Source organism: Macaca thibetana, chromosome 10, assembly GCF_024542745.1.
Source record: "Macaca thibetana thibetana isolate TM-01 chromosome 10, ASM2454274v1, whole genome shotgun sequence".
NCBI classification, from domain to species: Eukaryota; Metazoa; Chordata; class Mammalia; order Primates; family Cercopithecidae; genus Macaca; species Macaca thibetana.
Window position 1 is genome coordinate 25,283,246 of NC_065587.1, and position 22,268 is coordinate 25,305,513.

At 40.6% G+C, this 22,268-nt stretch overlaps 1 protein-coding gene across 2 annotated transcripts in view; it reads right to left on the reverse strand.

The window, feature by feature from the left end:
- The window catches only part of GRK3 (G protein-coupled receptor kinase 3), a 163,399-nt gene that overhangs the window by 81,679 nt on the left and 59,452 nt on the right, over positions 1-22,268 (reverse strand). The window lies entirely within an intron of this gene.

Consider the following 22,268-nt stretch of genomic DNA (forward strand, 5'->3'; position numbering starts at 1 on the left):
AGCCTTTCCAACATTCTGTCAAAATATTTACCACACACTAATTAGTTACCTGATTTATAAGGCTCCCATTCCATTTGAAATCCTAGTGCCTAGCTTAATGCCTAATGGTCACGCCTAGATAAACAAAGTTGAATAGAACAAGCTGATACCAGACTGAAGGTAGAGATACTTGAAGATTATAAAATTCCAAAAAGTCAAAACAATTACATGGAGAGTTCGCAGAAACAGACGCCGCAGAAAGGAACTGAAGAAAGACTCACAAAGTCTACCACATAGAGATGAAGTGGACCAGAATTCCCCAGGTGGGACTGTAAAAGGAAGTGGCTGTGATGAGATTTTAATTAACATTAGCATAAGGATCTTGTAACTTGAACTGGTCTGTGACTGATCCATAAATTCCCCTCCATAGTTCCTGGAATATGGCCTTTGAAAATGGTAAGCGTTCGTTCACTCAAACTAGAGTAGAATGACAAAGAGTACTAGTTAAATAGGCACAGCCAGACTTTACCAGGGTCAGGCGCACACCTGCAGGGGGAGCACAGCCACGCTCCTCCCATGGAGAAACTGCGATGACCCCAACATAGGCAGGAAGTAGGAAATTCAAGAAGCAGGCAAATGGGAAGGATACATCTCTACCTGTTTGTATGTTAGTATTTTGATTTTAAGAGTAATGATTGTTTCTTGATTTTCATTCATTTCAAAGGATTTCCTAATTTCCCTTGTTATTTCTTCTTTGATCTGTGAGTCCTTCAGAAGGGTGTAGTTTAATTTCAAAATATTTGGGGATTTTTCAGACACTGATTTCTGTTTAGCTCTGTTTGCGGTCAGAGAACATGCTTGGTATGATTTCAATGCTTTTAAATGCATTGAAACTTTTAGTCTATCTAGGTGAATGCTGTATGGCACTTGAAAAAAATGTGCATTCTGTTCTTGTAGGGTGGAGTGTTTCATTTAAAAGAATACAAAGGCAATTAAACCAAGTGGGCTTGATAGAGTTGTTCAAGATGGTCCTCTGCAGCAACACAAATGGAACTGAACGCCATTATCCTAAGTGAAGTAAGTCAGAAACAGAGAGTCAAATACTGCAGGTTCTCATTTACAAGTGGGAGCTAAACAACGGGTACACGTGGACATAGGGAGTAAAATAATAGACACTGGAAACTCCGAAAGGCAGGAGGATAGGAGAGGAGTGAGCCATGAAAAATCACACACTGGGTACAATGTACACTAAAAGCTCAGAGTTCACCACTATGCAGTGTATCTATGTAACAAAATTGCACTTGTACCCCCTAAATACATCAAAATAAAAGATCATCCTCTGAATCTTTACTGAATGTCTATTTATTCTCTTTTGTTTGTTTGTTTGTTGTTTGTTTTGAGACAGAGTCTCGCTCTGTCGCCCAGGCTGGAGTGCAATGGCAAGATTTTGTCTCACTGCAACCTCCGCCTCCCAGGTTCAAGTAATTCTCCTGCCTCAGCCTCCCGAGCAGCTGGGATTATAGGCACCCACCACCATGCCTGGCTAATTTTTGAACTTTTAGTAGAGATGGGGTTTCACCATGTTGGCCAGACTGGTCTTGAACTCCTGACCTCAGGTGATCTGCTCGCCTCGGCCTCCCAAAGTGCTGGGATTACAGGCATGAGCCACCACGCCTGGCCACCTGTCTATTTTTTCTATTCATCATCAACAGTGAAGTGTTGAACTCTCCATTTGTAATTGTAGATTTGTTCATCTTTTTTCAATGTTGTCAGTTTTTGCCACATATATTTCTTTTTCTATTTCTGGAAGAGAAAACTAACATGAGAATTTGAACTTAAGTATTTTGATCAAATCAGAAATGTTTTCAAAATGTCTAAATGACAAAATGAAATAATACCACACATGGACCACTGTCTTTTGACTACACTTGGAATCAAACTGAAACTCTTTACCACAGCCTACCCACACCCTACCCACACCTTCTAGAGTCACCATTTCCTTCTCTGGCCTCATCTCACAGTGCTCTCCTCAAGCTCACTTCACTTAGGCCAAGCTTCTGTACTGTAGTTTCTCTAATACCAAGCTCATTCCCTTCTCAGGGTTTCTTACCGGCTATTCCCACTGTCTCACACACTTGTCCTGGATCTTCTAGACGAACAGCTCATTAGCTCACTTAAAATACCCCTTTCCTTGAGGAGGCCTTTCATGATTCTCATTCATTCTCACTGTCCTGCTGTCTATCTCGCATCCATTCACACACACACACCACAAAACACTTTGTAGCACTTACGATGAGCAAAAATTATCACATGTTTATATTTGCTTCTTTACTGTCTACCTCTCCCACTACAATGTAAGCTGCAATGCATAGGGTACAGGTGTTTTATTCTCTACTACATTTGCACAAGAGGATTGACTGTGACAAAGACAGAGCTCAGGAGAGAGAATAAAGGAAAAAAGGTAGAAGAGAGAGAATAGGTACAAGGAGAGGGAGGGAAGTGGGTGGAAAGAAGGAAGGAAGAGGACAGAAAGAGGAGAGATGAGGGAAAGAGGGAGTTGAATGAATGAACATCCAGCTTAGAATGTGTTTATGTACTTCTTTAAGGAAATTTCCATTGTCGGTCGGTAGAATAAGCCAAGGACTTAGTTTAACACACTATAGGAAACACAAAATATTATTTTCCTCCTGTGTGCACATAAACTGAAGCCTTGCCTTCTATCAGCTATTTAAATGGAGCTGTTAAAATGAAGCAGCAGGAAGAAAGATATTTGCCTTTTGGCTAAATCCTAAATCACTAGGACCTCCTAAATGTCCTAGGCTGAACACAACTTACCTTCATCAGCCTTAAATTATACAAAAAGCAAATGAAGCATGGCCTAGATTAGGGCAAAATATAAGAGGCAAAAATAAGGAAATACTTTGCCTAACAAGCTCACTTCATCATTGCAATTTCTCCAGATCTTAAAGAGTAAAAAATAGTGGCCTAACACCTGCTTAGTAGATATCTATGAAATGTGTTTACTTTGTTTCTATATTTGAACCACTGCAAAATGCTGAATATTAACTTTTTAGTGTATGTAACACCCAGGAAAGGCAAACTATCCCAATTTGCCATCACGATAATTTTTCAAAAATTAGTAGAAAGAATTGTATTGCTTTTTATAAAATGTAAGTTAAGAGCTTTTGAAAGTATTAAATATAAGTGGTTTCTATGAGAAAATTTGAAATCTCCTAAAAATTAGAAAGGTGAAAAGAGAAACATGAAAATTTTCTTGCGAGAAAAAATACTTGTCCTCAGTTTTACCAAGGAGATTAAGACACTAGGAAGGAGAGGAGACTGCATAACTGCTAAAACTTCCTCCCAATATTGACTAATTCTAGAAAACATATGCTGAGTATCTACTAAGAGCCACTGTGTTACTCACTGAGGATGTAATTGTGAAAACAGTGTTTTTCCAATATGGGGCTTATGGATTAGTGTAAGAGACAAACAACAAAGAAATAAACACATACAATTTATAACAAGGAATATATAGTAATTAAATATGATGCTGAGATAATGATAAAAAGAGGAAGATGTATTTCAGAAAGAACGGTCAGTAAGGCCTTTCTGAGCTGTGAGATAAACAAAATACAATGCATGTCAGATAAGAAAAAAGCTGGAATATGTAATCTCACTCCTCTTCAACACTGTATTGGAGGTCCTAGCCAATGCAATAAAGTAAGAAAAGGAAATAAAGGTTTTCCAAATTGAAAAGGAAGAATTAAAACTGATTCTATTCAATCTGGTTACCTACCTGGCAAATCCTATCTTTGTCAAATCCAAAGTAACTACTAGAATATGCAAGTAAATTTAGCAAGGCCACAGGATATTAGGTCATTAGATAAGAACCAATGAAATTCTTATAAACTCATAGCACACAATTTTAAAATGGAATTTTAAAAACAAGTCAGTTTGTAATAACAAAGAACTATCAATACATAGGAATAAATAAATAAATGACATACAAGACCAATATGCTAAAAACTATAAAATGTTACTGAGAGAAATTAAAGAAGATCTAAATAAATGGAAATATATACTCAGTTCATGGATTGGAAGATTTAGTATTGCTTAGATGTTAATTCTCCTCAAATTAATTTGTAGATTCAGTGCAATTACAATCATAAGTCCAACAGGCCTTTTTAAAGAAACCGACAAGCTGATTCTAAAATATATATGGAAATGCAAAAAACCTAGAATACCCAAAACATCTTAAGGAAGAGGAATAAAGTTCAAGGCCTTAACGCTATCCAATTTCATGACTCATTACATAGCCATACTAATCTTAATCAATGCATTAGATTGATTAATATGGTTATATAATTTAGTGGCATTAGATTAAATCACTGGAACAGAAATATAGGGTCCCAGAATATATCCACATTTATATAGTCAATTTAAGTCTTTTCAGCAAATGATACTGGGAAAGCTGATATCCATATGGGGAAAAGGATGAAAGGAATTGTTACCTCACACCTTATAAAGAATTAAATTAAGGATTATCATAGAACTAAATGTGAAGGCTAAAATTATAATGCTTCTAGAGTATATATAGAATATCTTCACAGAAAATCTTTATGCAAAAAATTTCTTAGGCAGGGTAAAGAAAGAAATGATAAATTATACTTTATCAAAATGTAGAACTTCTGTTCTTCAAAAGACACTGTTAGAAAAATAGACCAGCCATGGACTGGGGTAAAATATCATAAAACCTAAGTTAGAAAAAATGCCTTGTAAATTTGCATTCAAAGAAACAAACAAAATTCTTACAAATCGATGTTAAAAGAAGAACAACTCAATAAAAAAACTCAAGGAAGATTTGAACACATCACAACACATGAACACTTCACAAGAAAGGAATATAAACACCCAGTAAGCCCATGAAAGGGACGCAGCATCATTGGTCATCATGTAAATGTAAATTAAGCCACTCTAAGATACCCCTTCTCAACTACTAGAATGGCTAAGTTAAATATTGACAACCCCAAGTGTCAGCAGGGACACAAGGCAGCCGGAACTCCAATAAGTTGCTCAGGAGGACAGACAATGCCTTGGGTCCCCCATGCCTCTGAATCAACAGCCAGGGAAGGGAGATTTTGTGTGGGCTGGAGTGACTGAGCCTGACTGCCAAGGGGATCCACACTAGAGAGATAAGGAAGAGCGTGTCTGGAATACAGGAGATTTCCTAGGGTATCCCCCCACTATTACTATAGCCTGTCATTAAAGTCAAGGGAAAACTATAACCCAATTCAGGTGGGGCTATGAATGTCCCAGACCTTTCAGGAGTAATGATTTCGGTCATCCCACCAGATACAGAACCATGACCCACTGAGGTGCTTACTGATGGTAAAGGGATCACATAATGCATGGCAGTAATGAATACCAGCTACAACCACGTGACCAGTTAGAGGAATGAGGACTGCAACTGTCATGAGTGGTTCCCCCTTATTGTGTGTGTGTATGTTAAACAAATATCTTTGCTTTCTTTCCCCCTTCTTATCCCTTTATCATGTAACAGAAGATATACTGACTTCCTAGTGTAGCATTTAAATATTGTTAACTTTACATGAAAGTATTTAAGTTGCAGGACGTCGAAGAAAAGAGCAAACATTATCCAAGGACTTTGCATCCTCCTCTGGGAAAAGAATCCATGCATTTTCCATTGTACGCAGACTAGTTGTATCATGTTAGATGGAAGTATGACCTTGTTATCGTCTTTATTGGAGATTAATCGTGGTGTAAGGAGATGTGTATGAGCACCAAGATGACAAGAGGTGGATGTGTGATGATTAATTTCATCTTGGAGAATGTCCTGGAATGAGATTAACATTTAGATCAGTAAACTGCGAGTAAGCAGATTGCTCCCCATAACGTGGGTGGGCTGCATCCAATCAGTTGAAAGCCTGAATAGAACACAAAGATCAGATGCCCCAGGGAAGGGAGAATTTCCCAGAAGACTGCCTCCAGACTTCATCTGCACTACCAGCTATCCTGGGTCTCGAGCCTGCCAGCTCACACTGCAGATTTGGACTTGCCCGTCTCCATGATAAGCCAGTTCCTTACAATAAGTCTCTTTCTGTCTGTATACACACATCCTATTACTTCTGTATCACTGGAGAATGTTGCGTTAAATAGATTTTGAGCATGGTAAAGAACGTTCAGTCCCTTAGGAAAATAGTTTGAAAGTTTTTTATAAAGTTAAGCACACACTCGTATAATGCAGTGATTCCTCTGTTAGATACTTATCCAATGAAAACCTGTATCTCCAAAAACACTTGTATAGGGATCTTCATAGCACCTTTATTCATAACTTATCTGAAACAATTCAAAGACTACCAACAGGAAGATAGGCAGAATGTGATATTTTCACACAATGGAATACTATTCAGCAATAAAACAAAACAAACTACTGATACATCCAGCATTGTACCTGTATTAGTCACGGTTCTCCAGAGAAACAGAATCAGTAAGATATATATAAGCAAGTAAGAGGAGACTTATTATAGGAATTGGCTCACATGATTATAGAGACCGAGAAGTCCCATGCTATGCTGTCTGCAAGCTGGAGAAACAGATGGTGTAACTCAGTATAAGCTTAAAGACCTGAGAACCAGGAGAACCATTCTCTAAAGCCAAGGGCAAAGGTCTGAGAACCAAGAAAAGGCTGCTAGTATCAATCCTGGAATTCCAAGGCCTGAGAAACTGGAGCTCCAATGTCCAAGGGCAGGAGAAGATGGATGCCCAAGCTCAAAAAGAGACAAAGGATGGGCCCTTTCTCTACCTTTTTGTTCTATTCCTGCAGGCCCTCAATGGATTGGGCAATAGCCACCCATATCCCTGATGGTGGATCTTTTTACACTGATTCAAATGCTAGTCTCTTCCAGAAACATCCTCACAGACACATCCAACAATAATGTTTTACCAGCTATCTGGGCATCACATTTAACCTAGTCAAGTTGACTACTAAACTTTACCATCACCGTCAGTAAATGTCAGACATTACGTTGGTCAAAGGTTGCCAGATACAAAGAAGTATATGCTGTATAATTCTACATACATAAAGTCTAGAACAGGCAAAAACTGATCTGTGTTTTTAAAAAAAAAAAAAAAAAAAAAAAAAAAAAAAAAAAAAAACCAGCTCACACTTGTAATCCCATCCCAGCACTTTGGGAGGCCGAGACAGGCGGATCACGAGGTCAGGAGATCGAGACCATCCTGGCTAACCCGGTGAAACCCCATCTCTACTAAAAATACAAAAAAATTAGCCAGGCACGGTGGCAGGCGCCTGTAGTCCCAGCTACACAGGAGGCTGAGGCAGGAGAATGGCATGAACTCGGGAGGCGGAGCTTGCAGTGAGTGGAGATCGTGCCACTGCACTCCAGCCTGGGCGACATAGTGAGACTCCATCTCAAAAAAAAAAACAAAACAAAAACAAAACAAAAAACAGAAAAATACTTGCCTCTATGAACATGAAATTGGGAAGAGGCATGAAGGAACTTTCGAAGAATGGAAATATTCTGTCTTTTGATAGAGGTAGGGGTTATGTAGGTCAATACATTTATCAGAATTAAACTGTGTACAGTACTGTAAGTAAATTTACCTTAAAGAACTGAAAACAAATATTAACTCTAGCTAGTAGGTTTGCTTTCACAGTAGTACGAGTTAGCAGTTCGGAAACTATTTACAGTGTATTCTAGGCTTACACAAATGAGTAAATATATTGAGGATAATAAGAGCCTTTTTGGACAAGAGAGTTAAAACATGGAAAGAGAACAGAAGGTACACTGTAGCACTGAATTGGAATGGGAGTATCTATTTGAACTCATTGCTTTTGGTAGGTAGAGATGTGAACACATACACATATACACAAACATTTCTTTGCTCCGTGTATGAAGGTCTAGAAGCAATGACACACCAGCAGCAATGAGCACTTCTGTGTCCAAATTTAGGCTGCTAAACACCACTCTCCATTAAAAGCAACTAGCGCTCCTTAGAGAAAAGGCTGATTGATTCTAGGGCAAGGACAGTGAATAAATAACAACATGAGCTTTAAACATCTGCTAGAAAGTAAGCAAGGGCTTGTAGGATGATGGAGCTATTTGAACAGGAACCAGCTTAAAAGCGCTCCTAGTAGCCAAAACTGGGAAAGTGTGAACATATCAAAATAAATATGAAGAGTAATAGATCATAACCCATTAGATAAATTAAGGATCCATGAGTGCATACTGATATAAATAAGCAAATAGGGAGAAGGAAAAGTGCTTTCTTATAGTCAAATGCCAATCAAAAACTATGGAATGAATGATGGAGTCAGAAAACTGATGGGTGCCAAAACTAGTGAGTAAGTTTGAGTAGGAGCAGAATATTTACGTAGTGTCAAAAGCAACTCCCACAAGTTACTTATTTACAAAGGGAAAACTCATAACAGTGGAGGATGCTAGCAAACACCCACTTTAAGCAAACGGTCAAAATTAACAATCACCAGACTTGGGACAACTCCGCATCGTGATGCCTTGAGAACAACACGACATCTGACCTATGGTCTCCCCGACAAAAGTGCCTAACATGAATCTTAATTATTATGAACCACTAAACAAAACAAAAGAAAGGGATATTTTACAAAATAGTTGTCCTGTGCTCTACAAATGTTAACGGTCAAGAAAGTAAAAGAAAGCTGAGGGATTTGTCCAGATTAAAGGAGACTAAAGGTATGACAAGGAAATGCAGGCATGTTCCCAGACTCAATCCTGGACCAGGAAAAATTATCGCAAAAAAAGAACATTTTGGAGAACAACTGTCGAAATGTGAATATGGACTTTGGATTAGACAGTAATATTATATGTGTGCTCAATGTCCTGATTTTGAACACTGTACTGTGGACCTCTAAGACAAAAACCTTGTTCTTAAGAAATATAGGCTGGCCGGGCGCGGTGGCTCAAGCCTGTAATCCCAGCACTTTGGGAGGCCGAGACGGGTGGATCACGAGGTCAGGAGATCGAGACCATCCTGGCTAACACGGTGAAACCCCCGTCTCTACTAAAAATACAAAAAAAAAAAACTAGCCGGGTGAGGTGGCGGGCGCCTGTAGTCCTAGCTACTCGGGAGGCTGAGGCAGGAGAATGGCGTGAACCCGGGAGGCGGAGCTTGCAGTGAGCTGAGATCCGGCCACTGCACTTCAGCCTGGGCGACAGAGCGAGACTCCGTCTCAAAAAAAAAAAAAAGAAATATAGGCTGGCCAGGTGCGGTGGCTCACGCCTGTAATCCCAGCACTTTGGGAGGCTGAGGCAGGCAGATCACGAGGTCAGGAGATCGAGACCATCCTGGCTAACACAGTGAAACCCAGTTTCTACTAAAAATACAAAAAAATTAGCCGGGCGTGGCGGCAGGCACCTGTAGTTCCAGCTACTGGGGAGGCTGAGGCAAGAGAATGGCATGAACCCAGGAGGCGGAGCTTGCAGTGAGCCGAGATGGAGCCACTGCACTCCAGCCTGGGCGACAGAGCGAGACTCCATCTCAAAAAAAAGAAAAAAAAGAAATACAGGCTGAAACATATAATAGTCAAGAAGTGTGATGTCTCTAAATTACACCCCTTAAAAATCATACAAAGAAAGAATAATGAAACAAACGAGGCAAAATGTATACAAACAATGAAACTGTTTAAAGCAGGGGTGTCCAGTCTTTCAGCTTCTCTAAGCCACATTGGAAGAACTGTCTTGGGCCACACGTTAAAAAAAAAAAAATCACAAAAACATCTCATAATGTTTTAAGGAAGTTTATAAATTTGTGTGGGGCCACATTCAAAGCCGTCGTGGGCTGCATGAAGCCCACGGGCCGCAAGTTGGACAAGCTTGGTTTAAAGGGTATATAGAATTCTTCATACCATTCTTATGGCTTTTCTGAGTTTGAAGTTATTTCAAAATATAATTTTAAAATGCATATCAAAATACAAAGTTATTAGAAAAGTGGCAAAATCACAAAACTCATTTATGACTAAAATTATATATAATTATTGGCAAAAAGGCTAGAGAAAAATAACTGAAATGTGGCTTTTAACTATTAGAAATTTTATGTGACTAATAATAGAAATGATTGCTGTCCAATTGGCTTTTCAAATATTTATTCCTTTTATAATTAGTAATTTCCAACTCATTTAAAAACTATATACAGACTTTTGTACTGGAAGAAAACATACAGCACTTTAAATCCTTGAACAAACACAATATAATGGAAATGCTAATATAATTTAACCAGAGCAATGTTAATAAGCACCCTTATAATTAAACATAATTCTGAGAGGAAACATAAAGGTGCTTTAATGCAGCAAATCAGTTACATGTTCCAAGAGTTTTCTAAAATATTTTATCATAACAATTTGAAGATTATCATTTTCACGTATTATATTTCTCTGCAGTCTTTTGAATAAAACACCCTAAGCAAGCACACTAGCTCCCGTATAATTGGAAATTCCCTCCAACCCCTGCAAGCACCATGAAACAACTACCTTACATCTTATCATCCAGCATCACAACACGTATCATGAGACAGCCCCATTGACCCTACTAGAATTATCTCTAAACCAGGATCTCTAAACCAGCATTACATGTTAGACCTTGTGTCTTAATCTGCCCATGTGAACAAATTAACAAAATAGGTGTTAGGTTTCTCTAATATTAGTAGATTTTTTCAAGTTTAAAAGAAAAACCCCTTGGATTAATCTCCAGAATTTTTTCAACTCTTAGATTCTATATCTCTAAATAAAATAAAACTAATCAAATTAGAAAGTCATGAATTGAATGGTGAAAAATACAAACATAACTAATAATCATGAAATCAAAGAGAAGAAGAAAATGAAATGGACAAAACAAGCTGATTATTAAAAGACCTTAAAAGCTAGGGACAAACACCTAGACAGTAACATGAAGGTCTAGAAATAAAAATTAAATTATCCAAAGAGCAGATAGTGAACACTCACCATAACTATGCTGTATGGAATAATGAAAAGCCCTAATAATCAAATAATCAAATTATTATAATGCATTTTCTTAGAAAGTTTCAAAAGTTTGACCAACCAAAGCATTAAAATAAAACATGAAAAATCAACTATTTAAAATATTATCATGAAATACATAACCATTTTGCCAAGAGATAATGGAATCGAAAGTGCCCTAATTATCATTTGCTTGAGAAATAAATTAATTAAATAGATGTATTCATATATTTGGTGCACATTCCGAATTGATATTTTTATTTATTAGTACTGAACAATGGGAAATTTAAACTTAAGCAACAGAACAATAATAACACAAAAAAACCCAACACTTAGAAATAAATCTAACCAGATATGTGCATGATTTGTATGCTAAAAACTACAAAATACTAATGAACAAAAACAGAAGTTATCCAAATAATTAAGAATAATACCATGCTCATGGAATGGATTGGAAGACTTGATATTGGTAAGATGGCCATTCCTCCTAAATCAATCTATAGACTTAACATGATCCCAGTCAAAAATCCAGCAGAAATTTTTGTAAAAAATCAATAAACTGATGCTAAAATTTATATTAAAAATCAAAAGAACTAGAATAATAAACTTTTTGAAAATAACAAAAAGGATTTACACTATCTGGTTTCAAGATACATTATAGGCTGGGTGCGGTGGCTCACGTCTGTAATCCTAGCATTTTGGGAGGCCGAGGCGGGTGGATCACTTGAGGTCAGAAGTTCGAAGCCAGCCTAGCCAACATGGTGAAACCCTGTCTTTACTAAAAATACAAAAAAAAAATTAGCCAGGCATGGTGGTAGGTGCCTATAATCCCAGCTACTTGGGAGGCTAAGGCAGGAGAATCACTTGAACCTGGGAGGCAGAGGTTGCAGTGAGCCAAGATCGTGCCACTGCATGCCAGCCTGCGTGACAGAGCAAGACTCCATCTCAAAAAACTAAAACAAAAACAAACAAACAAAAAAGATATATTATAAAGATACAGTAATCCAGGCAGTATGCTGTTGGAGAAAAGGATAAACACATACATCAATGAAAAAGAATACAGTCCAGAAATAGATCTACATATACATAATCAATTGACTTTTCACCAAGGTGCAAGGATGGTTCAACGAGGAGAAGAAAGCCTTTTCAACAAATGGTGCGGGAACAATTGAACATCTCTGTGCAAATATATGTGATTCCTACAAAAATTAACTCAAAATGGATAACAGAATGAAATATAAATCTTCAAACTATAAAATTGTAGGAAAAAATTCAAGAAAATCTTTGCAACCTTGGGTTAAAGCAAAGGCCACCAAGATCCAACATGATCTATAAGGGTGAAAACTGGCAAATTCAGTTTCATTATACTTTAAAACTTCTGTTCTACATGCTTAAGAAAATGCAAAGACATGCCATATATTTGGAGAAAATATGTACAAAATATATATCTGCGAAAGGACTTGTATCCAAAATACATGAAAGACTCTCAAAATGCAATAACGAGAACACAAACCAATATTTTTGAGCAAAAGACTTGAATACACTTTCACCAAAGATACGTAAATGTCAACTGAAAGCATGAAAAACTAATATCATTAGTCATTAGGAAAATACCAATTAAAATCACAGTAAGATAATACTATATACTAGAATAACAAAAGCAAAAAAGAAAAGACAATAGCAATGCTGGGAAGGATGTGGAGCAGTTGGAACTCTTAGACCACTAGTAAGAATGCAATTTGTATAGCCTCTTTGAAAACAGCTTCTTTAAACAAACATTTGTCATTTGACCCAATAATCCCACTCCTAAGTATTTACCCAAGAGAAATAAAAATGTATGCTCTTATAGTCACACAGAAATCTGCAAACAGCTATTTATAGTAGCCAGCTTTATATACAGAATCCAAAAACTGGAAACTACCCAAATATTCAGTTGGCGGATGGATAAACCAACTGCGACGCATCCATACAATGGAAGCTTCCCAATACATGGGAGTGAACTATGGATACGTGCAACATGCCAGTTTCAAACACATCATGCTAAATCAAAGAAACAAAAGGCTACATGCTAAATGATTCCACTTATAAGACCTTCTGGAAAAGGAGAAATCATAGGAACAGAAAACAGATCCATAGTTGCCAGGAGCTGGAGCATAAGGCGTGGGCTGACTATGAAGGGTCACCAGGAATTTGGGGAGGTAACTAACTGCTTTGTATCTTGATTTTGGTAGTAGCTGCACACTTTATGCATTGGTCAAAACTCATAGAATTGTAGATCTAATTGCTGAATTTTACTTTATTTAAATTATACCTCAATAAACCTGCACCTCCACACCCCCACCTAAATAAAAATAGCACCATGAAAGAAGAAAGAAAAATAAAATTGGGTACATACAGTTGAGCCAGGAATAAAGCTCAGAGATGTTCCCTCACAGTGGCTGTAAGTAGGCCACAAACTGGAATCTAAAATTTCTAGAAGCCAGCCTGATCACTTGCATAGTTCTCAGTGTCTACAGGATGTTTTCATAAATGCAAGTTTGTATGGAGGATAAAATTATTCATACACATAAGTGTTGACTAAAATAAGTCATTAGAAAGGTTTTTGGTAATACAGAGGTCATAAACAAGTACTCTGACATGTCTAGGATACAAAACATTCTTTACAAATGAAAATAAGGGAAATTGTACATGACAAATAAAAAAGCAAATTCATAAATAAAGAAAAAAGCATACAGATATAAAACCTGAAAACTCCATAAGATGTTATGTCTCTACTGGCTAGGGATTACTAACCTACATTCCCAATTAACAGCTCTCTGCTTTTTTTCTTCCAAGCTCCAACAGGAGCCAATAAACATAAATCAAAGTGAGTATTCAGTTAACTGTAATCATCTATTTCATATAAGCCTTAAATGCGTTTATTTTTATTTAACTCTACTTTTCAAACTGGAACTGTTACTTCTTGACTTAAAACTTGACAGGAGGAGAAAATTATAAATGAAATATAATTTGGGAATATTGTAAATCGTTTTGGATCTTCTAAAACCCAAGTTCTCCATCCTGCCCCCAATTTAAATTCAACACATATGTGTTCTTCCAGCATATCAATAAAATATTCCTAGATTTATTAATAGGATCATTCATTTAGATAATGGAGAGATTTTGAGCCATGAATATTAAGAGTCCAATAGACAAAAGCACAAATGGAAATGAATGTGGCCAAAGAAAAATTCATGGAATGTTCCAAGCAATTGGCTCTTGACTCAAAAAGGAACAACGCGAACTGGGACTGGGAGAGAAATGTAAGAATGTAGGGGCGAGAAAATTCTATCAAACCCTTCCAATGGCTGGCTTGCTTTCAGCCTTTTAAAATCATTACATAATGACAGAAAAGTAAAAATTTCTGACTATGCCACCATGCTAATACTCCTCTCCAGATTGCAGTCAATTTTTTCATTTATCACAGTTCTCTGCACATCAGACAGTAAACAAACTGACAGTTAAAATAAAGAGAGATTTAAAATAATTTAAAATGAAATAGAAATATTATTCAAATAAGCCATATGACTTACATTTCCCAGGGACTTCTCTAAGAACAAATATTAAAGCTGGCATTATGGATACCGGGGTCTGAGTGTACAGCACAAATCATCTATCCACCTCTCTGGACAAAGTGGGGGTGGGGAGGTTGTGAACATGCTGAGTCTAACCATAATTTTAACAAGGAAGGAACAGAGTAAGAGCCAATCAATCGATACCCATGAGTTTGCTTTGTGATAATTCTTGTGGCTATGAACTCATGATTTCAGCACTTTTCTATATGTATATTTTATTAAATCAATAAAAGTTTATTGAAAACAGAATCAGTCAGGCAGTATTTATGGCATGATACTATAATGTAAAATGAAGGGTCCTCAATGCAATTGTACTCTGCGTGGAGATCCTGATAGCTACACACAAAATGATAACACTTAGTCGTCTTGTATTAAGTGCCAAATTCACTTGGTAGAGGAGAAATGCTAAAACGTCAGTGTTACTTCCTTAGATGACAGCAACAGCATCCTCACTAAGCTCCCAGCCACCTGTCATCCTCCTTTCCGATTCATCCTTCATGCTACTCACATCAGATCTGGATCTGATCATGACACTTCCTTGCTTTAAAACTTTCCATGGGTGTTGCAGAGGATATTGGATAAGACATTCATGTTACTGTAACGCACACCACGCTCTGTCCCATACCTCTGCCGTGCAAATGCACTGCCATAGACCTGACCTGACCAGACCTGACCTACCCACCCACCAGCCAGATGTCCCTTACGACTTACAGTCCCTTGCACAGAGTTGGGAGAAAAGACATCAAAGTCATCACACTGATTTCTTAATGGCCTTGGCCCAGAGGTGACACAACCCACTTTTCTGAAACGATGGGAGAAACTAATAACAGTGGTTGCCTTGGGGGTGATGGTAGTTCCAGCAGGTTCCAGCACCCACAGCTCCGCATGCTGTATTAACCTATCTACCGTAAATCCTGCCTCTGTATCTTCATACGGACTCCTCCCATCTCGGCACCCACCCTTTCTTCACCAATCTCCTGGCAATTCTCTGCCATCCACTTGTCTAGCCCCTTTCTCACAAGCCCCTTTTCCTGCAGGCTTGACCTGGTTAACATCTGCTACACCTTCAGGGCTTCAGGCGAGCACTACAGAGAGCAGTACACTTGGAAGGCCGCTCCTCAAGGCAAGGCAGAGCTGCCCCTTCTATGCTCCCACAGCACTGGGTTATTACCATTTTCTGAACATGATCCGACTTTATGACAATGATTTGTTTTTATTTTATAAATGAATAACATAGTTCAAAATTGTTAAAATATATTTTAAAACTTTTCCTCTCTTTCCTGCCCTTCATCTTGCCAGTCACGTACCACCACCATCACCCCCAAGGCACCTGCTGCTATTAGTTTCTTCCGTCTTTTCTGGGAAGTGGGGTATGTCACCTCTGGGCCACGGCTGTTAAGAAATCGGTGTGACAGCTCTCTGCCAGGGACTCCAAGTCCTAAGGGACACTGGTGCCACAAGATGGAAGACCTCAGTGCATGCAGAAAAGGCTCACGCTGATCTGTAACAACCTGTGACAAATGTTACAGGCTCGTGACAACTTGTGACAAGCACTGTTACCAAATGAGAAAAAACATTGCCTGTGTACAGTCCCTGACATTCTGCGGATTCCTTGTTACAAGTGTTTGCATTACCTTCGAATACAATATAAAAGCAAGTGCAAATATGAACTCTAATTTTCCACTGTACTCTATACACACTGTCAACATCAGCCTTTTTTTCAAAACACTATGCCTTGGAGATCTTTCTATACCAGTCAGGAGGAGCTACTTGATTCCCTTTCACAACCGCATGGCATTCCATCTCATAGCACAACATAATTTACATAACTTGCTCTCCAGTGAATATTTGGGTTGTGCCAAATAGTTTGCTTTAACAAAACTGCTGCAATAAATAACCCTCTACGTCCACTGTGTATCATGTATTCAGGTACGCTTGCAGGATGCCTTCCTCAGAATAAAACTTCTAAGTTAAAGGTCATGTAGACATTTTGTTATTTCAGTAGACAGGGCCACATTCGTCTCCGCTGGAGTGGTACCTATTTTAACTCCCACCAGCAATGGATAGGAGTGCCCAGTTTGAAACCTTCTGCCATACCAGAAGTGTGTTCTTTAACTTTCGGCTTTTTATCAATTTGAAAGATAATAAAATAACATTTGAGAGCAACTTTGTGTTTCTCTCACTTTTGAATAACATTGAAAATCTTTTCTTAGGTTTAAGTTCCATCTGTTTCCCTGTTTTAATGACCTGTCTGGCTCTCAATAGGCTTTGCCCATTTTTACCCTGGATGATGGGGCTTTTGCTTAGAAGTTTCTAGGGCTTTTCTGTATTGGGATTTGCAAGTCAACACTGTTGCTCAAGGAATCCTCTGGATGACCGCCTCTCAGGTACTTGGTCAGATCCATGTGAGTGATCTGTGTGTCTGTTCCTGGTTCCATGTCATTCCTGGTGTTGACAGAAATACCTCTAGCATTCTCCTCTTAAACATGACACTGGCCTTTGAAATCAACAGCCTGCATCATGTTAAGGACGGACACATCGTTTCCTAGTTCAATGAGTAGCACCTGGTTCCTCATTTGTCTCCCTGACTAGGCTGTGGGCTACAAGAGGGAAGTGGTCTGTTTTTGTTTATTTTTCTCTCTCATCCCTAGCACAATGGCTAGTACTTAATCAGCTCAATGAACGTTGGATAAATTTACTTAAGGGAAGACAGCACCGTTGCGGCAGGGAAGACCGGCACGGTTGCGGCAGGGAGGACCGGCACGGTTGCGGCAGGGAGGACCGGCACCGTTGAGGTAGGGAGGACCCGCACGGTTGCGGCAGGGAGGACCCGCACGGTTGCGGCAGGGAGGACCCGCACGGTTGCGGCAGGGAGGACCGGCACGGTTGCGGCAGGGAGGACCCGCACGGTTGCGGCAGGGACGACCGGCACGGTTGCGGCAGGGAGGACCGGCACGGTTGCGGCAGGGAGGACCGGCACGGTTGCGGCAGGGAGGACCCGCACGGTTGCGGCAGGGAGGACCCGCACGGTTGCGGCAGGGACGACCGGCACGGTTGCGGCAGGGACGACCGGCACGGTTGCGGCAGGGAAGACCGGCACGGTTGCGGTAGGGAAGACCGGCATGGTTGGGGCACAGTCACAGATGGTTTCAGGAAGACTTTGAGTGCAAGCTAGGCTTGGAGAGATTAATGGGCTATAGAGTCAGGAGAAAGAATGAACCAGTAGTGCTCAAAGGCAGGAAATTTGGCTTGAGATAAGGAAAGAGTGTGACTTCAATTTAGGCAGAGCAAGTTCCTACAGGGAAGAGGTGGAAGGTATGCTTTATGACGCCAAGGAGGCTCAGGGAAGGTTAGCCTTCAGCCACCGGGCTCAGTGATCCAGCCTCAGGAATTCCAATACTCAGTATTTATTAGTTATATAATACTCTGCTTGCTGAAAGCTTCAAATGCCAAAAAGCCTGCTGGGGAATAGTTTTCAGTATAAGTGGGCAATTGTTTCATAAAAAATAAAAACTCGGCTCTTGGGCCCAGTCCTGAGGATTTTAGAGGAGAAACTCTTTCTCCCCAACACGGGAGTCCCTGAGCAAGGCTGAAGGTCGGTACTACGAATTTGTACTCCTTCTCCTTCCCCCAAGGTACTCTGCAATATGACGCTTATCTGCCATGACACCTGTCCCCAGCTGACCCTTGCATCCTCTTCCCTGTCCCTAACCTTACCCAAAATAGGTACTTGGTGTCAACACCTATATACTAATAGTGCCTGCCTACCTCCACCCCACTGAATATTTCTATTAGAATGTGAAGATGTTATCAAAAGCCTTCAAGACTCAAAAGACTAAACTTGTAACAGTGGAACACGAGGTGGTATGGGTGCCACTGCCAACCCATTGGGGGCAGAGGTTAGCCCTGACTGGGCACCAATCCTCACACCCACAGCCTGGTGCTATGCCGCCCCAACCAGCTTGTGGTTAGAGCTGCTTTTCATATTTACTGTGGAATCTAATGCATATAAATTGACTACTTGCTAGAGCAATCAGATGGTTTCTGTGATTATTTTGCCCCAATTCATTTTAACTTATAGCCAACTGAATATAGTAATTTGTCAATTAAATAACAGAGGTTTTTTTTTAAAGTAATCTGGTAAGTTGTGAATACCTCTAGTGAGAGTTCACTCTGAATGTTTTAAAGAAAGTAACACCCAGTGGCTTCACAGCCTCCCAGAAGAGGGGATATCTCCTGTGGAAATGAAGTTGGCTTGATTGGTGAACACTCCCTCCCGCTCCCAGTACAAGGGAAGGGCAGTGGACACAGCTGCTATTCCCTGATCCCTACTCCAAACAGCTGCCCAAGGATCCCTCTACTTCCACAGATATTCATCTTATCACCCATCCCAACAGTGCACAGACATCTGCAAGTCCTACGGCAAGATGACTTGGAGACAGGTGCGTGGGCTAAGACTTCACACTAAGAGAATCATCATCGGCCAGGCGCGGTGGCTCATGCCTGTAATCCCAGCACTTTGGGAGGCCAAGGCAGGCGGATCACGAGGTCAGGAGATGGAGACCATCCTGGCTAACACGGTGAAACCTTGTCTCTACTAAAAATACAAAAAATTAGCCAGGCATGGTGGTGGGCGCCTGTAGTCCCAGTTACTCGGGAGGCTGAGACAGCAGAATGGCGTGAACCCTCGGGGGTAGAGCTTGCAGTGAGCCAAGATCGTGCCACTGCACTCCAGCCTGGGCGACAAAGCTAGACTCCGTCTCAAAAAAAAAAAAAAAAAAAAAAAAAAAAAAAAGAGAGAGAGAGAGAGAGAATCATCATCTAGTATACACTCTTTATATTAAATGCTGCAAATAACAGTTTGATACTAATGGCAGTTGAAATCATTGTGTGCGGAAACAGAAAGTCAACCAGAAAAGAAGAGTCAATTCCTCAGATGTGTAAAATACTCAACTAGAAGCTTTAGAATTACAAAGAGAACATAGCCTCAGAGATGAGCTTTGACCTCAAGGATGAGGTGGGAAACATTAAAGAGGCACCTCACAGTATTACACTTTCCACAGTAAGCGCCCAATGAATGCCACAGACAATAAGTAGAGCAGAAACATCAAAAGAGATCATTCATAGTCAGAAATCAGGGTTTTTGTTGTTGTTGTTGTTGTTGTTTTATGACGGAGTCTCGCTCTGTTGCCCAGGCTGGAGCTCAGTGGCCCGATCTCGGCTCACTGCAAGCTCCGCCTCCCGGGCTCATGCCATTCTCCTGCCTCGGCCTCCTGAATAGCTGGGACTACAGGCGCCCATCACCACGCCCGGTTAATTGTTTGCATTTTTAGTAGAGACGGGGTTTCACTGTGTTAGCCAGGATGGTCTCAATCTCCTGATCTCGTGATCCGCCTGCCTCGGCCTCCCGAAGTACTGGGATTACAGGCATGAGCTACCGCACCCAGCCAGAAATCAGGGTTTTAAGCTAATCCCTGAATGGTGAATCTTTGTGAAGAGGACAGGAAAGAAGGTGGCCTTCCACAGAGAGAGACAGACTGTGAAAGAGGATGCAGGGTGCCAGGAGCATGATGCCTGTTCACAGTGAACGCTGAAATTAAGAGATGTGGAAAAAAAGACGGAGGCAAGTTCTGGGTACCTGAGTGACAGGAACAAGCTGACCGCACCCTGCAGTGGGGGCTTAGGAAAGCTTCGGAATGCAATCACACCGTGATAAGACTGTTTTCAGACTGCCAGACAACAGAAAAAGAGCTGGAGATTGGAAGTGCCTGATCCTAACTCCTGGCCAGAGGCTATGCTTCCCAGCAACAATGAAAAGTTTAACAAAAGGGCTGGAGAAAGAAAAAAATCAAAATAGGATAGCCAGGTAGGAAGGTCCTGAACTATCTGGGTTAGGGCAATAATGGCATAACTAAGGTGGCTATGGTGGAAATGGAGGATAATGGGGCAGGAGAGACAAGGACAAGAAGGCATCAGCGAGGCTTCAGAGCTTTGGATCCTGGACAGCTTGGAGAACAGTGGTGTCATTAATGTCAATAGAAAGGGAGGAAAGGACACCAGGTGTGCATGTGCATATGTGTGTATGCGTGAATACAGATGTGCAGGTTTCTTAGTTTGCATTTTTCTGTTCAGGGAGGTGATAATTAGTGAGGTATTGGATCTGTTCTGGTAGAGGCAACGGCAACACATTACACTAGAAATGACCATTCATTATGAAATGAACAACAGAACTGAAACGAGCTGGCTCACTAAGGCTGCACCAAAGCTGTGCCATCAAGTAAGTGCAGAGGTTATTTGTGGGAAGGCACAGGTGCAAACAAGGATGCAGGAGACAGAGAGGAGCACAAGCCAAAGGTGGGGCCTTACAAGGCGGGAATCAGGAAGGCCTGATTCCGTCGTAGCTGCTGCATCCCTCTGTCTCGTCACTTCATCTTTCTGTGCATTAGCTAGCCCCTCTCCTTCTATATTTTTGAATAACTTAAGAAAGTATGGCCGGGCGCGGTAGCTTACACCCATAATCCAGCCCTTTGGGAGGCTAAGGCAGGCAGACTGCTTTGAGCTCGGGAGTATGAGACCAGCCTGGACAACATGGAGAAACCCTATCTCTACAAAAAATACAAAAATTAGCCATGTGTGGTGGCACACACCTGTGTTTCCAGCTACTCAGGAGGCTGAGGCTGGAGAATCACTTGAACCCGGGAGGCAAAGGTTGCAGTGAGCCGAGATCGCGCCACTGTACTCCAGCCTGGGTTACGAAATGAGACCCTGCCTCAAAAAACAAAAAGAAAAGAAAATATGCTTTATAGAATGTATTTATTCCCCTGAATTATAGAAACTATGTATACAGTGACCCCAAAACTATGGCATTGAACTTCTCCTTGAGTCTTCTCTTCCTTATTCAGTTCTGGCTCCAGAACATATCCCAGGCCACCCATTCTTGCATCTCTGCTGCTCTTACTCTGACAAAAGCCAACTTTGGCGACTTCCTAAACGCGATAGGAGTCGCCAGATTCTTCTTCCTGTTTCCATGTTCCCACTCTGATCCCAGCAATTCATTCTTCATAAAGAGGCTAGAATGATCTTAAAACATACATCTGGCCTGGTCAAAACCCACCAGAGCTTCCCATCACACTCAAAACCTTGGCTCCTGCGCAGTTCCCTGCCTCCCTCTTCTCTCTCATCGGATGCTGCCCGTGTGGGCCTTCTGGTAGTTTCTGAAATGCACTGCCCTCTCTCCTGCCCCTGCTGATGACGACGCTGCTCCCCATGATCCCCTGATCACATCCTCAAAGAAATGTCCCCAAACAACTAATCTAAGTAAGCGCTACTCGGTCTCCTTCAGGTCGTGGCTCTTCATGACCCCACTGCACAGCAGACGCTAGGATCTGGCTGATACCCTCACGCTGAGGGAGCTGATCCCCGCATCCCACCCAAGGTCAGTGTTCCCTGCATTCCAGCGCCTGCTGCACACCAACGAGCTGTATGGTTCTACCAACTCACTTCCTGCCAGTGCTCCTTAGTTTCCTCATCAATCAAATGAAGGGGGTAAACTCTCAAGTTTCACTTAGGCCTAACATTCTGTGGTTTCATGAATTCAAGTGGGGTCAGTTTTGATTTCATTCTCTTCTGCTGGTGATCTTACT